Genomic DNA, 19717 nt, shown 5'->3' with positions numbered 1-19717 from the left:
CTTAAATTCCCTCCACAGTTGTTTCTTTTTTTTTTTTGCAGCTCAAGCTTAATGGTGTTATTCATCAATTTAACCCCTACTTGATTTATTATTTGCACTCTAGGTATACAGTCAGCCATTGCCTCATGCAAACACTTCTTAACCACCTCCCATGCACTATCAACATCCAGCCCTTCCAGTTTTACATGCCATGGCACTGAACCAATCAAACTCCTAAGCTTGTCACACTTACCAGCCCGATAATTCCACATGTACTTTACGAACAACGTAAATTTTTAAATAATAATTAAAATTAACATTTTTATTATTATTATTGTTATTATTATTAGGGGAAGCTCCAAAGAGTCCTTAGACTCATCGAGGGAGGCTCAACATCATGTCAAGAATTATTCAACATTCACACAGTATCTATCATACTTCACCTTGAACTCATTTACAGTCATGGCACCCACAACAGACTCTGGCAGCTTATTCCACTCATTTACCACTCTCCAAGTAAAAAACCTAGCTCTAACACCCTTGCTAACTGCACTCTTACCAATCTTCCATGGATGGTCTCTACTCCTCCCACTACCAGTCCTATTCTCAAAAATATCTTCTGAATTAATCTTATAGAAACCCTTCAGTAATTTGAATGTCTCACTCATATCACCCCTTTTTCGCCTATCAACCAATTTCTGCAGCCCACAAATCTTCAACCTGTTCTCGTAAGGTTCATTCCTTACACTTGCTACCATCTTGGTCACTTGCTACTGGATCCTCTCCACCTCCTTCCCCATCAAGAAACCCTGGCGCCCATATCTGGGCACAGTAGTCTAGATGGGGTCTTATTGAGGCTGGATACAGAGGAACAATAACCTGTTTGTCTCTGCTTGTTAAAGTATTTTTCAGCAACCAAGTGATTTGATGAGCGGATTTAGCCACTTTTGCAATGTGCCCCCTAATCTTCAACTCCCTATCCACCAACACTCCCAAATCCCTACCCTTATCAATCTCCTGGAGTTCGGATCCATCAATGTGATATACTGCTGCTAATCTTTTCACCCCAAAATGCATAACCTTACACTTTGCCACATTAAATTGACATCCATTTTCCTTAGCCGTGTCCTCCAAACTATCCAAATCATCTTGCAAAATTTTGACATCCTGTACATTCACTATTGCTCTACCCAACTTTGCATCATCAGCAAACAAGTGAACACTTCCTCTCAGATCCTTTCCTATATCGTTAATGAAAAAATTGAAAAGTAGTTGTCCAAAAACAGAACCCTGCGGCACACCACTAGTCACAGGCCATCTTTAGGACTCTACTCCTGAATAAACCACTCTCTGATATCTCTCCATCAACCACTCTCCTATCCATCTTACCAACCCTATATCCATCCCCATATGCTGCATTTTACTGATTAGAATTACATGTGGTATCCTGTCGAAGCCTTAGGATGGTCCAGTAGAATCACTGTAAACCCATTACCCTTATCCAGTTCAGCCATCACTGTGTTAAAAAACATGAGCAAGTTACTGAGGCATGATCTATCCTTCACAAAACTATGCTGTCCCCCATACGGTATCCCATTTTCATCCATTTAATCTCGTATTTTCCTCTTGACTATTTTCTCCAAGATCTTGATGACGATTCCTGATATGCTGATCGGTGGGCAATTTACAAGAGCAGTCTTGGAACCTGCTTTATGCAGTGGAACTATTTTCCCCTCTTTCCACCCCCTTAGAACTAACCCAGACCCGAGACTCAAATTAAACAAAATGGTCACGGGCACTGCCAATTCTTTAGCCACTTCACGTACGACACGAGCTGGTATACCATCCAATTCCACAGATGTATTGACATCTAAGTTTTGTAATAGACTATTCATTTCCACTTCATTCACCACAATTCCCATATAAGCTGTTGGTTCTTCCATTTCTGCAATGTCACCACCAGGATGATATATTGTTGCAAAGTGCTCACTCAGTAATGCTACTATATCAACTGATTCGGTTACCTCCCTACCATCAGCATTCTTTAAAATTATCCACCATATACGTTTTTTCTTTTACTTGCAACATATCAAAGAAACTGTTTGGGATTTGCTTTAGCCTGCATGACTAATGTTCTTTCATAATCTGCTTTTGCTTTTCTTACCACACTTGTTACCCTTCTGGCCTGGGCTTTATATCGTTCATGTGCCTGCAGGTCACCCTTCTCCTTAAATTCCCTCCACAGTTGTTTCTTTTTTTGCAGCTCAATCTTAATGGTGTTATTCATCCATTTATTTCATTCATCCATATATTTAATCCCTACTTGATTTATTATTTGGACTCTAGGTATACAGTCAGCCATTGCCTCCTGCAAACACTTCTTAACCGCCTCCCATGCACTATCAACATCCAGCCCTTGCAGTTTTACATGCCATGGCACTGAACCAATCAAACTCCTAAGCTTGTCATATTTACCAACCCGATAATTCCACATGTACCCTGTCTTAATTGTAAATTCCACACCTTTAGCCCCCTTCCAAGTTAAGCCCCTATGATCACTCTCACCAATTGGTGGCAACGTGGTCATATTCATTACAGTCAGATCCTCAGATGCAATTACTCGGTCAAGCACTCTCTGACCCCTAGTATTTTCCATTACATGCTGTCGCAGATAGTTATCCCTTAATAACCGCATAAAATCCAATTCCTTCCACCCATGTGTCCTCTTCTCCTTCCTATCAATGCTACCATAGTTGAAATCTCCCATAATAATTACCCTCCTTCCACTCATTTCTTCTATTTGCATATGATTACTATCTCCACCATCTTTTCCATCACCTGGTGTGTAGCAGCACCCAATTGTATATTTTGTTCTGCTGGCCTCAATCTCACACCAACTGCCCTCAAATGTTCTCTTTTCTCTATCCTGCAATTTAACTTCTATTCTCCTTGGCTGCAGCTCATCAGCTATCATCAGTAATACTCTTCCCCCTATTTTATTCTCCCTATCATTCCTGAACACACTATACCCCCTCACATTCAATCCCACTAGCTATATCATATTCAGTCTTTATAGTTTTTTCTTTGGCAAAATTGCATCATTTGTTTGTTTGCTTTTTATTTTGTTATATCACTTCCACACAAGAGGCTGCTAAGTTTACAGCAAATATAAATGCCATTTGTGGACTGAGGTCAACAGCTAAACAACACAACACAGAAATGAGGTGTATGTGCTATACAGCTGGGTATAGCATGTTTGGTGAGTCACCACTTTAACTCTAAAACCGTGTTGAGCAGCTGTTGCTCATTTTCCTGTAATGTGTGTGTGTGGGGGGGGGGGGGGGGGCAAAGATAATGACTGCTAGTTCTGCTTAACTGTGCCTATAAACAATAAATTACATGATAACCACAGTAATTACCGTATTTGCCGGCGTATAAGACACACTTTATTTCTTTGGAAATAGGTCTGAAAAACAGGGTGCATCTTATACACTGATACTCAGATACTCACAGAACAGAATATGTTAAAAATAAACTCAAGGAATTAAAATCTCAGTTAGTTGTAATTCCAGGAGGTCTAAGTAGTTAGCTTCAACCTTTAGATGTCTGTAGTAATAAATTTAAGGGATTTATGAAGGACAAGTGGAACAGCTGGATGCAGTCTTCAGATTTTGAGGTTATGCCACTAGGAAGAAGCCTAGCATTTCGCAAGTTTGTGGGTGGGTCATAGCTTCATGGGATGCTGTGAAAACTGAGACAGTGGTTAAATCATTTAAGAAGTGTGGCATTAGTAATGCACTGGATGGTACAGAGGACAGCTTGTTGTATGAGGACTCAGATTCTGATTTAGAAGAGGTTTCAAGTGTCTCTTCATTTAGCTCTGGAGATGAATTTCTGGGTTTTGACGAAGTAGATTAAAAGGTGGATACTCTTTCCTAGTTAGATTAGGTATTTGTTGAAAGTAGACCTACTTATTACTTTATATTTGAAATACTGTAAATTCATTATAATATTCAGTGATAAAGTTCTTTCCTAAAAAAATGTGTACAAAAAAGGGGAGTGCGTCTTATACGCCAGCAAATACGGTAACTTTAATGCAATGAAGTACAGATATTTTGTACTGCAAATGTACTGCAAATAACAGTACATCATCAGTGTGCAGAAACAAGCAAATTAAAGAAACGGGAATACAAGGTACATACAGCAGTATGTACCTTGTATTCTGTGGTTTACCAATTAAAAACTGTTGCTGAATGCTAGAAATTAACATTAATAAATAATATTATGAAAAACTGTTTTTGATGGTTACATAAAATAAGAATCTTCCAAACTTTTGCGAGAGAGAGAGAGAGAGAGAGAGAGAGATAATCGTTCCGATTCAAATTTGGCCAGTGTAAAAGTGTTCATATTTTAACCTGCTTCTATGGAGAAGACGAGTTTCATCCCACTGAATAGTGTATTTAGTGTCAATACTATGTTGTGCCAGACCAAACTTAGAGGTTTCATGCATTCAATATAATACTGATTTTCATTAATTCTTTTTTCTACAGAATGGCCTGTTTGCCCAAAGTATGTTTGGTAAATCCCAACTAATGATAGAGGTGACAGGCAGGGGCGCGTCGGCCGTGTGCAATGTCTGCAATGCACACAGGCGCCAGGATAGTAAAGGCACCAAAGATTTAGTATGATATTTTAAATAAAGTGAATTTTGTTGCAAAATACTGCAGTCTCCATCTATGAATCTCCAACTTACTTTAGATGTACTGAATGACCTAAATCAATTTTTAAATGATTATAGGTCTGACGAAACTTTCAAAGAAATTCAAGGGCGAATGCTGGTCTTGAAATTCACGCTTGCTCTTGTTATCATTCAGGGAGTGAGAGGCATGATTGAAGTCTGATTAGTGGAATAATGAATTACTGACCATTTAAAACTATATATTTAGAAATGTATGTACATTTAATCATACAAATACAACATTTATCTTACAAATGATATTCTATCTTTTTCAATTTGGCTACTTGAATACAAATTATACCCTATGGTTCTTCTTTATGAACTAGTCAATAACATCGCCATAAAAAGTTGGTTATAGCATAATTTTTCCAAGCAACATGGACACTTGTAAAGACTGGCTGAAGCTCACTGGCTAGAGCTACTTTGACTGCGTGTGGCATTGTGTTTAAGACAATGTGAAGGGAACGGAAAAGACTATGCGTGCGCATGAAATCACAGTGCTGCAACGAGGACCTGTAAGCTCCTACAACCGAGCAAGCCAAGGTAGCTTTGATTAGATGAGCAAGCATCGGCCTTCGATACACAACGCAAAGCTCAATTATTGCCACACAAGCTTAAGATGTCTTCTGTGACAGTGTTGCCAATTTAGCTCTTTTGGAGCTAGATCTAGCTCTTTTTTTTTTCTTCCCTAGCTCCAGAAATTTTAATCTAGCACCTAGCTGCAAAATCTAGCTCCTTCAGAACTAGTTTCAGCTCTTTTTAGTTGTTTTTATAACTTACTGTTAAAGAAATTGTTTTAAAAGTTTTCCAGATGTTTGCATTTGATAAGGAATTGTATTGTATATTTTTTGCGAGCATCGTACATGTTTCAAACGCATGATGACGTCAGTCAGTCACGTGGCCCAACAGTCTGCCATTTTGTTGTCTTAAAGTTGATAGCACCGCTACAAGTTAGTCTTTGCACAGTGTTCTAGTTGGTAGTTATGATAGCGAGTGGGAAGTTTTCAAAGACTGATCGTAATTCGTTGCAGTAAAGAGTTGTATACCCTTCTTAAAAAATGAGCAAAGAGAAAAATAAAGCTTACAAGCAAAAATTTAGGAGGGAGTGGTTGCAAATGGGAATGTTTAGTAAATGGTTGTGTGAAATTCCTGGTGAAGCTACAAAAACCCACTGTAAGTTTTGCAGATGCTAAATATTGTCAGCTTGTAAAGCATAGCGAAACTAAGAAACATCTCTGCAGTTCCATATAAGGCTGTTCCTATTACAAATATGCTTCTGAAAAAGTCTGATGAGACCGCGAACTTTGAAGATAGGTTAGCATTATTTCTTTGTTGTCACTCATCATTCAACAATTGCAATCATCTAGTAGATTTTTGCAAAAATACCATCCCAGACAGTCAAATCATGCCAAAGGTAAAAATGCACCGAACTAGTGCTCTACAATTGTAAAGAATATTCTAAGTGAGCATTTTGAAGAAGATCTAATAGCAGACATTGGAGATGAAAATTTCAGCTTGCTAATAGACAAATCGAATGATATCACAGTGAATAAGATTTTAGGAATGGCCATCGTTTATTATAGCAAGAAATTCAACAAAATTATATATACATTTCTGAGCATGGTGGTTCTAAAAAAGTGTGATGATAGTGGTATTGTGGCTGCACTGCAAAAAAGAGCTCTTAACCAAGAAACTGGACATTAAAAATATCATTGCAATTGGTACAGACAATGCCAGTGTTATGGTTGGTGTCTGTAATGGCATTTATGAACAACTGAAGGCATATATTCCCTCCTTAATTTTAATTCGATGTGAATGCCATTCATTACAACTGGCAATGTCTCACACTTGTGCAGAACCTCTCCCAAGAAAATTAGAATTTTTAGTTGCTGAAACGTATAAGTGGTTTTCATATTCTTCTTCAAGCAGCATACAAAGAGCTGTATCAAACTATCAACGAAAATGATGATCCTCTGAAAATTGTAAGTAATTGTGCAACAAGGTGGCTCTCCATTGAACCTGCAGTAGACAGAATTCTCAGCAAGTGGTTGGAATTAAAAACTCACTTCGAAGTCGTGAGTGTGACTGAGGAATGTTACAAAGCTCAAATTTTATGGGAGATGTACAAAGATGAAAGGAATATGTTGTACCTTTTATTTTTGCAGCAGGTTAACAAAATTTTCGAATCTAACAGTACAGATAAGATGAGATTATTTGAAGACCTTTCTCGTTTAATTCGCTCTATTGCTAATATGTTAGTGCTACCATCATCCACAGTCCCTCTAGAGTCAGAGATTGATGACTATTTGGATCCCAATCCAAATCTTGGTTACAAGTTTGAAAGAAAAATTTCAGAGTTGATGATACAAAAGGAAATAACGCAAAATGATGAGCGAAATTTTAGTAGAGCAAGACAGTTTCTTCTTGGTCTCTTCAAACAGCTTAAGCAAAGGTTGCCTGAAAACTTGAATATTTTAAGAATGATGTCTTTTTTTTTCTGTTGATAATACCTAAAACATATAAAAGAACCTGTTACTCCCATCTTAGAAATAATACTGAAAACAGAAAAAGATGTTGCTGCTGCTGAATACCAGCACAATACTATTCATTTAAATAAATGGGCAAATATAGAAAACACTGAGTTATTCTGGACTGAAGTATGAGAATATAAAGATGCATCTGGAATGAATTCATTTAAAGAAATTGCTCAGTGTACAATAAATTTATTAATACTGCCAAATTCTAACGTGGAAATTGAACGAATTTTTAGTTCCATGAATGTAGTTAAAATTAAATTAAGAAACAAGATGGAATTGCCAGTGCTGACAGCTATTTTGTTAGGTCTGGGTAGTGGCCCTTCCCTTAATGCATGTATGCAAGGAGATATGCTTTGCATTGTGGGTGATACTGAGACAAGGAGTGATGAGAGCTTGACCCACCTTTGCTACGAGTTACCAAGGGATGTACCACCTTACCTTAGTCCTGAAGATATTTTCAGGCACAAACTTTGTTTGCTTACACTTGGATAAAGGATTAAACTAAATTTATTATAATATCTGAAGGGTAATCATCATATAGTAAATTAACAGTGTCAAATAATGGAATGTTGGTAAAGAGGGAAACAATGTCAAAGCTGACTAACAAATCCGACTCTTGTATTTGAATATCCTTGATTTTCTCAACAAAATGTGTGGAATTCTTGATGAATGATCTGGATTGTTCAGTATGGGCAGTTAATAAACGTGACAAAAATTTAGCAATTCTATAGATGGGAGAGTTAATACAATTAACTTTCTGAATAACTTTCTTTATGAATTTTTGAGAGGCCACATAAACGAGGAGTTCTTCCAAAATGAGTGTACAGCTTATCCAAAGTATTTTGATCCCAACTAACAACTTCATCAAGCAGCTTATTTAATTGTTTAATTTATGTTTTTGTAGGGTTATAACTAATTTCTTGATAGGTGGAGGTATCCTGTAAAAGGCAGTCTATCTTCCTCTCGTAGTCGGTAATGGACTTATCCATTACCACTACAGTTTTTCCTTTATCTGTTTTCAAAATGGATATATTGCTCTTTTGTCTATGGAAATATCTGTAAAAGAGACACCAGTTTACTGAGGTAAATAAAGAGGTGTTCATCTCATAGGCCTGGAGTAGTTAGTATAAGGTGCAGTAAATTCAGCGTGAAGTTACTTCACACAGAAACTTTCTTTGCTTACACTTGGATAAAGGATGAAACCAAGAATCTAATTTCTTGGCACATCTTTAAGTTATAGTATAACCAAGCGAAAAAACTTTTTTATTAATAAGATGTGATACATTTTGACTACTTGTGTATGGGAAATATGACTTCTGGGTCTGGCTCCCACTGATGAGACCTCAATGAAAGTTGAAATCATTCTGGGTAGTGGCCCTTTCCTTAAAGCATAGCATTATACATGCCACTAAAAATATGTGCCTTGCAATATGGAATACTAAGGCAAGTGATGTGAAGTCATTAGCCTCTATATACAAGTAGCCAAGTCATGAAGTTACTTCACGTGCAAACTTTGTTTGCTTACTCTTTCTTAAAGGATGAAACCAAGAAAATAATTTCTTGGCATCTTTAACTGATAGGAAAGTTAGTAAATGTACTTGCCTGTGTGGGCGAGTTGCTTTCTGTAAACTGAAAAAAAAAAAAAGGATGCCATTGGGAAGATGTTATTAGAGTATCTGGAAAAAGCAGGCTATTATTACGTGTGTTGAGGCTTAATATGTCTTAGCCATATAAAAGGTTTGAGAATAGCAGTATCTAGATCATGTTTCTCAAAATGTTCCATCTAGAAATTACCTAGAAGGGGGGGGGGGAGGTGTCCATGGCTGCCCTCTCTCTCACTCTGTTTATATATGGTCTCCTTCCAAGTGAAGTAGCCAATATGGATGGCTAAATTGAAAAGATCAGTGATACTAGAGTGGGAAATTTTTAAGTAAAGCTAAAGCATCAGAAAGAGAGGATATTGCTAAATAAAGAGATGATATCAAAGCACGCTATGATATCGTTATTATTTAAAACTAAATTTTGTCTAACTTAAAAGGGGGGATAGAATCTACTATGGGATGGAGATGGTTATTAGGTTTATGAATTTTGGGCATTCCATATATCTGGAAGGAGGGAGAAAACTAAATGGGTAGAATTTGTTTAACCATTTTAGCAGGCCGAGAGCATTATTTAAGAAGCCTTTTTAATTTTTTCTCCTAAAAATTGATGGGATTACAATCCAGTGACTTCTATATCTGGGAATATGGAGGGTAGTGACCAGGAAATGTATAAGCATATTAGCTAAGCAAATTGGGAAAGGTTGATTTCAATTGTGCAATATGGATTGGATGATAAGATAGCAACTGGAAGTAAAGAAAATAAGTTTCTTGAGTTTTTGAGGGATAACTACCTCAGGCAGTATGTAACAGAGCACACGAGGACTGTGAGAGTCTTACATTTGATCTCATTACAGGATGTTATTATAAATGAGGTGTCAAATCACCGTCCAGTTGGTGGGCATGATCAAAGTTATTACCCTCACATTGCCAGCAGTGTGAGGACTTCTGTATGGAAAGGGTATATGTGGAACTACAAGGCAGGTGATTATGAGAAGCTGAGGAGACAGCTTGGAGCTGTAGGGTGGAAATGAGATCAGTGCTGCTTGGGTGATATTCAAGGACTATCTAGTAGAAGCAATGTCTAAATGTATTCCAAAAGTCAAAAGAATAAAGTAGGTGTGAAATGGATGAGTGAAGAGATTAAGCATGTGATAAAGAGAAGAAAGGCATTATGGAGGCAATATAAGAGGAGCAATAATAATCAATTCCATGAGGAATACAAAGAACAGGCGTGGGGGGGGGGATATGGTTTGTAAGGGTAGCAAAAGTTCAGTATGAGCAGCATTATTTATTTATTTAGCGTATGGCTCACACATGAAAAGTTACAATCCTTAATATATATGGACATAGTAATAGACATATGTACAATAAGAAGACATAATACAGTCATAAAAGAGACAATCAAGAATAGGCTACAACTGCATGTCTAGGTTGATTATCCAGTCGACTGCACTTGGTGTAGCATGGATGAAGTCTGACAGGTTTCTACTGTATGCACGCAGGACACATTCTGCTATAATATGATTAATTGTCTGGCGGGGTGATCCACAGTCGCACCTGGGTGAGGCAATCATGCCGCATTTGTAAAGGTGGGCTGCACATCTGCCATGGTTGGTGCAGTTTCAGTTAAGGGCAGACCAAGTTTTCTGAGGTAAGTCAAAACCCAAAGTTATCTGTGTTGGGTCCACTAATTCATGGAAGATCCCTGTTGAAGTGTTACACCAGGACTCTTTCCACTTCTCCTTCATGTTGAAGCTTGTCTCTGCAAGATTTTTTGCTGTTAAGATTGGAGGGTGCCTTGACTTTAGCCTGTTTATTTCTAGGGGTGGGATGTCGTAATGGATCGGAAGATTTTGGATTTCCATGATTTTGCTGTATTCATGTAGAAGAAAGTTGGATCTGTGGATGTATGGAGGTGGGATGTTGCTTAGCACTGGGAGCCAGTAGGGTGGGATTGATTTTACAGTTCCAGAAATAAGGCACATAGTGGTGTTAAGCTGGGGTTCAACCAAATACACATGGGCGCTGTTCAGCCATACGGGTGAGCAGTATTCAGCTGTAGAGAAAACGAGGCCAAGAGCAGTGCAGCGAAGCATTGTTGCTGAGGCACCCCAAGTTGTTCCACATCGTTTTTGCAGTATATTGTTTCTTGTTTTTAGCTTAGATGCTGTGTTAATGAGATGTGGTTTAAAAGATAGTGTTCTATCTAGAGTGGCACCCAGATATTTCGGGAATCTGTTGTAGTGTAGCAGTTTGTGGTTGAAGTAGACCATGAGTTCTTTGTTAGCCTGGTTATTGTTCAGGTGGAAGCATAGAAACTTGTGTTTTGCTAGGATTCGGGCATAATCTCCATTTGCTGAAGTATTCATCTAGGACTGCAAGGTCGTTTGTTAGTGTATCTTCCACTGTAGTAAAATTGGAGTGTCTGGTGGCTAGAGCAATGATGCTAAATATGAGCAGCAGTTAGCTAATGAAGCAAAAAAAAAAAAAAAAAATAGAAAGGAAAGGAAAGAAAAGAACACAAAATCCTAGGGAATTTTTTAAATATGTAGCCAGAAAAAATAAGAACAATTATGGTAGGATGGCACTGATTGGAGAAAATGGTATAAGGACAACTGCTGTGGAGGATAAGGTTGAGATATTTAATGAGCAGTTCATAAAAGTCTTTCATCCTTGTGAATGTTTGAGAACAGTGGATAATGAGAGACTGACTGTGATTGTGGAAGAAGTATATGGGGAATTAAGCATACTTGATATTAATAAGGTTGTGGGACTTGGATGATATATGACCATGCATTTTGAAGGAATGTGCCAGGGATTTGACATTTATTTGTTTAATATGAATCTTACATTGGATCAAGTTCCAAAGGAGTGGAAGGAAGGCAAGATTGTACTACTTCATAAAGGAGGTGACAGAGTTCAAGCATCGAATTATAGACCAATCTGTGTGTCAGGTGTTGTGTTTAAGTGTTGGAAAGACTGGTAAGAATCAGGATCTAGAATTGATTTGAGCAGTGGTATTCTCTTTGATGGACAGCATGGATTTGTTAAAGGGAGGTCACATTTTAGTAACCTACTTACCTATTACAATAAGGTGACAGCAGCATTGGATGTTGGAGATGGATACATAGTAGTATACTTAGACTTTGCAAAACTTTTGATAGAATACCGGATGACAAGTTGATAGTCAATCTAGATCAATTCTGGTTGGTTATTAGACTAGTGCATTGGATTGAAGATTGGCTGTCTGATAGGTATCAATAAGTTGTGTTTTGGGGGAACAATATCCCAGAAGAGGAAAGTCACTAGAGGTGTGCCAAGGTTTCTATTTTAGGATCATTGCTATTTAATCTGTATGTTAATGATATTGGGAAACATTTGAATAGGGATATATAGCTGTTTGCAGATGATGCAAAGTTGGGACAAACTATGAGGAGTAGAACAGATCTTGTGTCTTATAAAAAGACTTAAATAGACTGAGAGATTAGGCATGGGAGTGGGGATACCAGTTGAATGTTGTGAAATGTAAGGTTTAAAAATTTGGAAAACTAAGATGGGATGCAGAATTTACCCTTGGTGGGGATATATTGCTGGAGGTGGAGGAAATAAGAGATCTGGGGTGATGGTGGATAAGGATCTGAAATTTAGAGGACATATTATCAAAATTGTGAGGTTAACACAACGAATTCTGGGAATGATGCAGAGTACACTGACTTGTAGAAGTAAGGAGATTCTGGTTCCATTATATAAGGCTCTGATTAGGCTACATATGGACTACTGTGCACAGATTTGGTTACCTGGTTTTCAAAAGGATGAAGAGATGTTGGAGAGGGCCCAGAGGTGATTGACCAAAATATTTCTGATATCTGGAATGTTGAATATGAAGAAAGGTTGAGATGATGCAGTTTGCAGAGTTTAGTGGATAGGAGGAAGTGGTGATATGATAGAGATATACAAGTTAGTAAGGGGTTGATATAGGATTAACACTGAAGAAGTTTTACATAAAATGTTGGGACACTGGGGGAGAACAAGATGTCATCTCTGGAAGCGCTATAAGGAGAGTGTGAGCAAGGGAGTGAAAAGCAGGATTTTTGCGTGGAGACTTGCAAATGATTGGAATGCATTGCCTGAGAGCATGGTGTCTGCAGAGAATTTGAATGTGTTTACGGCATAATATGATGAACTGTGTTTATGACAAAAGGATCCTCCTAGATGAACCTTTGACTCCATTGGTCTTAGGATAATAATAATAAATACTCAGCTTCTATTTTAGGCATCTGATGATACATGGCATCCATATCTTTCTGTACACAATTCCCCGCCCTTTCCTCCAGTCTGTAGCATCAACTAATAATAATATATTTTTCTTGTTTACCTGTGTCTTGAACCAAATAGCCTGAAATGAATCATCTCCCCCCCCCCCAACCTTAATATTTTCCTTACTGCTGTTATTGTGTTGCTTTAAGTTCAGTTATCATCAGTAATACTCTTCCTATGTCCTATTTCTTCTATCCTTAGTGAAAATGTAATACTACTTAAATTCTATCTTTATAACTATACCTGTATCATCGTTTTTCAATCAGGTTTCATTGTGATGAGAAGAGCAATTTTTGCAGAAAATAATGTGCTGCATTTGTAAATTTTGGTATCCCATATTCTGGGCTGATTTGATAGTCAAGTTTCTGCTCATTATGATTCTTTCTGCTTTTTTTTTTATTTTTAGGAACTTAGGATTAGTTGGATGTTGAACATTAGTGACAAGTAGAGATAAGAAACTTATTGTCCCTCTTTATAAAGTTTTTATATGACTACATCTGGACTACTGTGCTCAAATTTGTTCCTGGACCTTTCTTATAATGAAGAGATGGAAATGATCCAGAGGAGGGTGACCACGACAATTTCAGATCTGTAGAATGCTTTTTATGAGGATTGAAGGTCTGTGTGTTAGAAAAATTGATAGCAGAAAAGATAGAATATTCTAAAAATATATAAGTTGCTTAAGGGGTGTTATAAAATAAATCCAGCAAAAAATATATTGATATATGGATTGCCTCTGATAATGGAGGAAAAGTGTGATTAGAAATGATCTGTGGGGACTAGAATTCTTGCTTGGAGAGTAGTAAATGATTGGAATCAATTGACCAGAGGTGTTATAATGCATTGTTAGGGAATGAGTTTAAGGAAAGATTTCATAGATATTGTGTGATGAATGGTTAGTGTGGGCATCCAACTGTAACTCTCAGGACCCAGTAGAGATGTTTAGTTAATACTTTTCTTGTTTTGTGCATAAGTGGTATCACTGTCTGTGATTCTGATGATGAGTATTATTATTACTTCCACTCAGAGAGGGAGAACTCTCGTTCTCCCTCTCTGACTTCTATGCATAGTGTTTTTTGTATTAATCTAGTGAGTATCTGCATTAACTTAAACATCTGTCATATGCATCCCACCCCCATCCTGTCCACTAAATTCTAACATTTACCTTTCCTCAATCTCTCCCTATAACTAGCATTCCCGAGTCCTAATATTGCCAAAACTACTAATTTTTACCTCTCCAGAATTTTCACGTCATGATAGAAACTATTTAATCAAATCTGAGAACAGTAGTTCCTGTTCTCTAATAGACAATTGCTTTTATAGAGGCAAAATTCCTTTATTGTTACTCATTATTGTATTTCTTATGAGGATAAAAATATGTCATGAACTTGCAATGACTACATAGCTTGTGCACAATCATTCTTTGACAGTGTTCCATTTTGCCTTCTTTCTACTGTTCATACTATTCATTCATTCATGTGCTGTCTCCTATCCGGGAGGTTAACTGCCACAATGTGGCTCATGGTTAACTACAGGCATAACGACATGTGGTGAGGACCATATCTCTTCCACAATTTGTAAGTATCCATGGCTGCAAATCTGTGTGTGTTCACAGGGCTGATTTGCCTGTTCTGAGGGATGAAAAACGTGAGTTTCCAGGTGAAAAAATCTTCTACCTCCATTTGAGACTAGCTAACTCACTTTTAGTCAAAAGAGACCAGATAAAAGTTTCTCACATCATGAATGGGAATCGAACCCAGGTCTTTCTAACCAAAGGGCCTTATCTGTACCAATTGAGTGATGGAGGCTCTTGTTCATACTGTAGGAATCTTATTAACCAGCTAAGTCAAAAGAAAAGTTCTCTTTTGTGCATTCCTTAATAACATTTTGGGTTCAAGGCTACATTGTGAGAGGATGGTCTGTTTAGCATTCATATAAAATAGATGATTCTTGTCTGTTTTATTGTGTATTTTCTTCTAAAACTATAATTTTATAGTATTGGTGATCATATTTATTTGGTGATCTTCATGTTTTTATAGTATTTGATGTTTTCATAACTTTTTGAGATATTTCAATATTAAATGTTGTTGTCATAAATCACACAAGAATCGAGAAGCAAAAATGAACAACAAGGACAGTGAACTCGAGAACAAGTAAGTTTTCCCTGCTGTTATTGAACTCAGGGATATTGAAAATAAATTAACCTCAGAAATGGCAAAATTAAAACCAATTATTCAACAGATCACATGGGAAAATTATAAAAAGTTGAGAGGCATTTACAGGAACATAGAGAGAACAGTGAAGTTAAGCATAAAAATAATAAACAACGAAGCAAGAATCAGGTAAGATACTGCATAACAAAAACTAGGTAGGTAAAGTCAATTATAAAAATAAGGATATTATTTGGTATGGTGATTCCATCATAAAACATGACATTGGTGACTGGTTTATTACTTTTAGTTTTCCTGACTCAAAAAATCCAATAACAACAAATGCAATTGAAATGCAGAAAAGAAAATTAAGACAGTAATTCTAGTAGGATGAATGCTTTAACTTGCAGTAATTTAATAGACAAGCTTAGGTGTTTAACGTTATTCATACATTGTTTTAAGTATTAACAATACCAGACAGACTATGTTATAAAAAATATCTTTACTAACTGGCTTATATTTTGCTGGATTTCAAACCAGCGTCTTCAAACCACAAAAAAAGCATTTTATAGTTTATTCATGAATGAGTAAGTGAAGCAATTCAAATTGTAATGGACAAAAGATCTCATGTCCTAATTTGGTACTCTCTAATGTTATAAAAAAAAAAAAAAGTATTACAGCTATGTGGATCTTTAGATAACAGTCTCCCAATTTTTTGGCAAATTAATGCAACCATACTTGTTTAGGTTAGGAGAATTTTCATAGCCATGGCTGACTCTAAAATAATATTTAATAAATATTATTTTACAGGTAATACCTGTAAGAACATCTAAATAACACATTGTTAACAGGCAGATTAAACATGGCAGCGGCTTTTGTCATTCCATGTCTTTAACTTAGATTTCAGTCGTTTTGTTAAGTGTGATGTGTGTTATATATATTCTTTCAATTACATAAATGATGTGTGGATATTTAGGGCAGATGGAAGGAGGGTGTGTGCGAAGTGTGATCTGAACGAGAAATTGATGAATGCAAATATGAAATTGATGACGGAAAGTGTTAATAGCAAGAATGTTGCAGGGAAAATGAGTGCACATTCGAAAGAGAAGGATGGAGTGAAAGAGAGGTGAAAGAATGTTAAAAAATCAGTAAAAAAGAAAACGAGTGATTTCAAAACCATAACGGATGTTAATAAGGATGAAAGTGAGGCGAGAGTGGCAGAAGGAAATGAAATTGAGAGAACGATTGAAACAGGAAATGGTTTGATGCAGAAATCGAAAGTGGAAAAAATCGAAAGAATGAATGATAGCAAATGTCGGATGCATGTTGGACCTAAAGTACGGAAGCACAGAAGGACGAACGAGAGTGAAAGTGAAAAGAGGGTGTCAAGAGTTAGAAAATTAGAAAGAATGAATGATAGAGAGAATGTGATGCGAGATTCGGAAGTTGAATTGAATTGGATGAGGAAAGAGATGAAATGGATGCGGAATGAAATTAAGAAAATTCGGATAAAAACTATTAAAACTAATCATGATGGCACGAAAGAGTTAACAAAAGATGAGTGAGTGGTGTTATATGGCGACTCCATTACTAAAGGTGTGCTGGATGATAGGATGCACAAGGTATGTTTTCCAGGTGGTAAAATGAGTAGAGTGATTGAGGCATTGGATATGAGGAGGGAGCAAGCAAGCAAAGGAGTTGATGGTTTTAATCGGCACAAATGATTTGACAGAGGACAAAGAGTAAGTCAGAATGGATTTCAGAAGACTGCTTAGAAGGATAAAAGAAAATAGTGTGACAGGAAGGGTAGTTAGCATGTTGCCTAGTATGAATGTGGTGAGATGAGGCAGAGAGCAAGAATGATATGCTGGCTGAAATGTATGAGGAGATGGGAGTACGGTTTGTTAATGTGTGGAATGAGTTCGAAGGAAGAAGTGAACTGTATGGGAGTGATGGACTGCATTTGAATGGTTATGGTGTGAGTCACTTGGAGAGACTGCTGCTGGAAGGTAGAGAAGTGAGTAGAGTGAGAGAGAGAGAATGAATCAGATCAAGCAGGAGATGATGTGGAAGAGCAGGAGAGATTGAAAAGGTGTTTATGAATGAGGAAGTGAGTGGTATGAGTATAGAAAATGAGAGAACGGGTGTGCAAGAGAAGCAGGGAAAACAGGTGGGCTCAGGGTAGACGGGTACACAGCATGAGAAACGTGGATGCTCCGAGAGGAGGTGAGAGCATGTGTAGACAGGAAAGAAATGGGTGACCTGGGATCAAGAGTAAACAGTTGGACTTGAAGAGGGTTCTAAAATGAATAAGCAGAAAGGGAAATAGCTCCAGTTGAGCATGGAGAAATCACATTGAATGAGTGGTATTAGTGGAACTAGCTGTAGATTCACAAATGAGCTGTTGTATACAAATGCTAGAAGTATAATAAACAAAGCAGATGAAATGGTTGCATTAATCGAGTCTGTTCACCCAAAAATTTTTGGAATAAGTGAGACATGGTTAGATGAGGACGACATCCTGACAGGAATAGAGATGGAAGGGTATGATGTGTTTTGTGAGGATAGAAAGGGTAAAAAAAGGGAGGGGGAGTGCTATTGATGATAGAGAAAGAGTTATGTCCATACAAAGTAGAAATGCAAGAGGGAAATAGTGCCAGTGGTTTTGAGGCAGTGTGGTGTGAAATAGAGGTGAATAGAATGAAATACTTGATTAGATGTTGTTATAGACCTGGTAATGTGGATGGTAGTGATCATGAAATGTATAATCAAATCAGCCAAACAAATAAGAAAAGGGTGATCATTATGGGCGATTTTAATTCTGGCAATATTGACTGGAATGATGAGATAGCAACTGGAAGTAAAGAAAATGAGTTTCTTGAGTTTTTGAGGGATAACTACCTCAGACAGTATGTAACAGAGGGCACACAAGGATTGAGAGTCTTGGATTTGGTCATCTCATCAGAGGATGTAATTATAAATGAGGTGTCTTTCATCCACGAATTGGTGAGAGTGACCATGAGGTGATTAACTGGGTGGTTGCCACCAGTGTGAGAACCTCTGTGAGAAAGGGGATATATGTGGAACTACAAGGGGGGTGATTATGAAGAGCTCGGGAGACAACTTGCAGGTGTAGCATGGAATGAGAAGTTAGCTGGAAAAGAGATCAATGAAGCTTGTGGGATTTCCAATAACTATCTAGTAGATGCAATGTCTAAGTGTATTCCAGATAATCATCCATCTCAGTTAAGATAAATTAACTGAGATGGATGAATAAAGAGATTAAGCATGCAATACAGAGAAAGAGGGCATTGTGGAGGCAGCATAAGAGAAGTGAAAATAACCAATTCTATTAGGTCTACAAAGACCAGGCAAGGAGGGTGACTTGGTTGGTGAGGGTAGCTAAAGAGAAATATGAACAGCGAAGCCAAAAAGAATCCTAAGGAGTTCTTTCGATATGTAGCCAGCAAAAGAAAGAATGACTATGGAAGGATGACATAAATAGGAGAAAATGGTATAAAGACAACTGTTGCAGAATATCTTGTGGAGATACTTAATGAGCAATTCATAAAGGTCTTTTAGTCTTGTGAATGTGACTTCATGGAGAGATTGAGAGCAGTTGAGGATGGGGAGGAGAGACTGTTAGTGAGCAAGAGGTGTATGGGGGAGTTGAGTAAACTAGATATTAATAAGGCTGTGGGATTTGATAATATATCGCCACGTATTCTGAAGGAATGTGCCAGGGAGTTGACACCTGTCTTGACATATTTTTTAATACAAGTCTTCCACTCGGTCAAGTCCCTAAGGAGGGCAAGATTGTGCCACTTCATTTAGGGGACATATTGCAAAGGTGGTGAAGGTAACACAGAGGATTGCTGCAATTATGAGAAGGACACTGACCTGCAGAGATAAAAGGGTTATCATTCCGTTGTATAAGTCGCTGATCAGACCACACTTAGACTACTGTTCTCAGATTTGGTCCCCAGGATTTGAACGGGATAAATTAACTGTGGAAAGGGTACAGAGACAGACGACAAAGATGGATTCATGACTGTACAATTTTGGTTATGAGGATCGGCTGAGGGAATGTGGACTGCAGAGTTTAGTGGATAGAAGAAGGAGAGGTGATATAATTGAGGCTTTTAAACTGTTGCTTTTAAAATTTTTTATGGAATTTACAACCGTGTTAAAAAACTTTTTTTTATTATCCCGACGTTTTGATCTTCACATCAAGATCATCATCTGGAGCATACATAAGTATACAGAAAAAGCTGAGTTATTAACTGTAAGCTAGTGAAACAATGATTTGATCACGTTATTCTACTGGTGTGACCTCTGGTGAATAAAAAAAAATAAAATAAAAAAAAACTTTTTTACATCAAGCTAAATTCTATT

General features: G+C 37.3%; 1 protein-coding gene across 1 annotated transcript in view; it reads left to right on the top strand.

Annotated features, from left to right (window-relative positions):
* The window catches only part of LOC150108776 (transient receptor potential cation channel subfamily M member 2-like), a 685147-nt gene that overhangs the window by 602012 nt on the left and 63418 nt on the right, over positions 1 to 19717 (top strand). The window lies entirely within an intron of this gene.

The sequence above is a fragment of the Typopeltis vanoorti genome, chromosome 2 (genome assembly GCF_054136105.1).
Source record: "Typopeltis vanoorti isolate ZY-2024b chromosome 2, IOZ_Tvanoo_1.0, whole genome shotgun sequence".
NCBI lineage: Eukaryota > Metazoa > Arthropoda > Arachnida > Uropygi > Thelyphonidae > Typopeltis > Typopeltis vanoorti.
The sequence above is the reverse complement of the archived record's forward strand: the minus strand, read 5'-3'. Positions and strand labels throughout refer to the sequence as shown.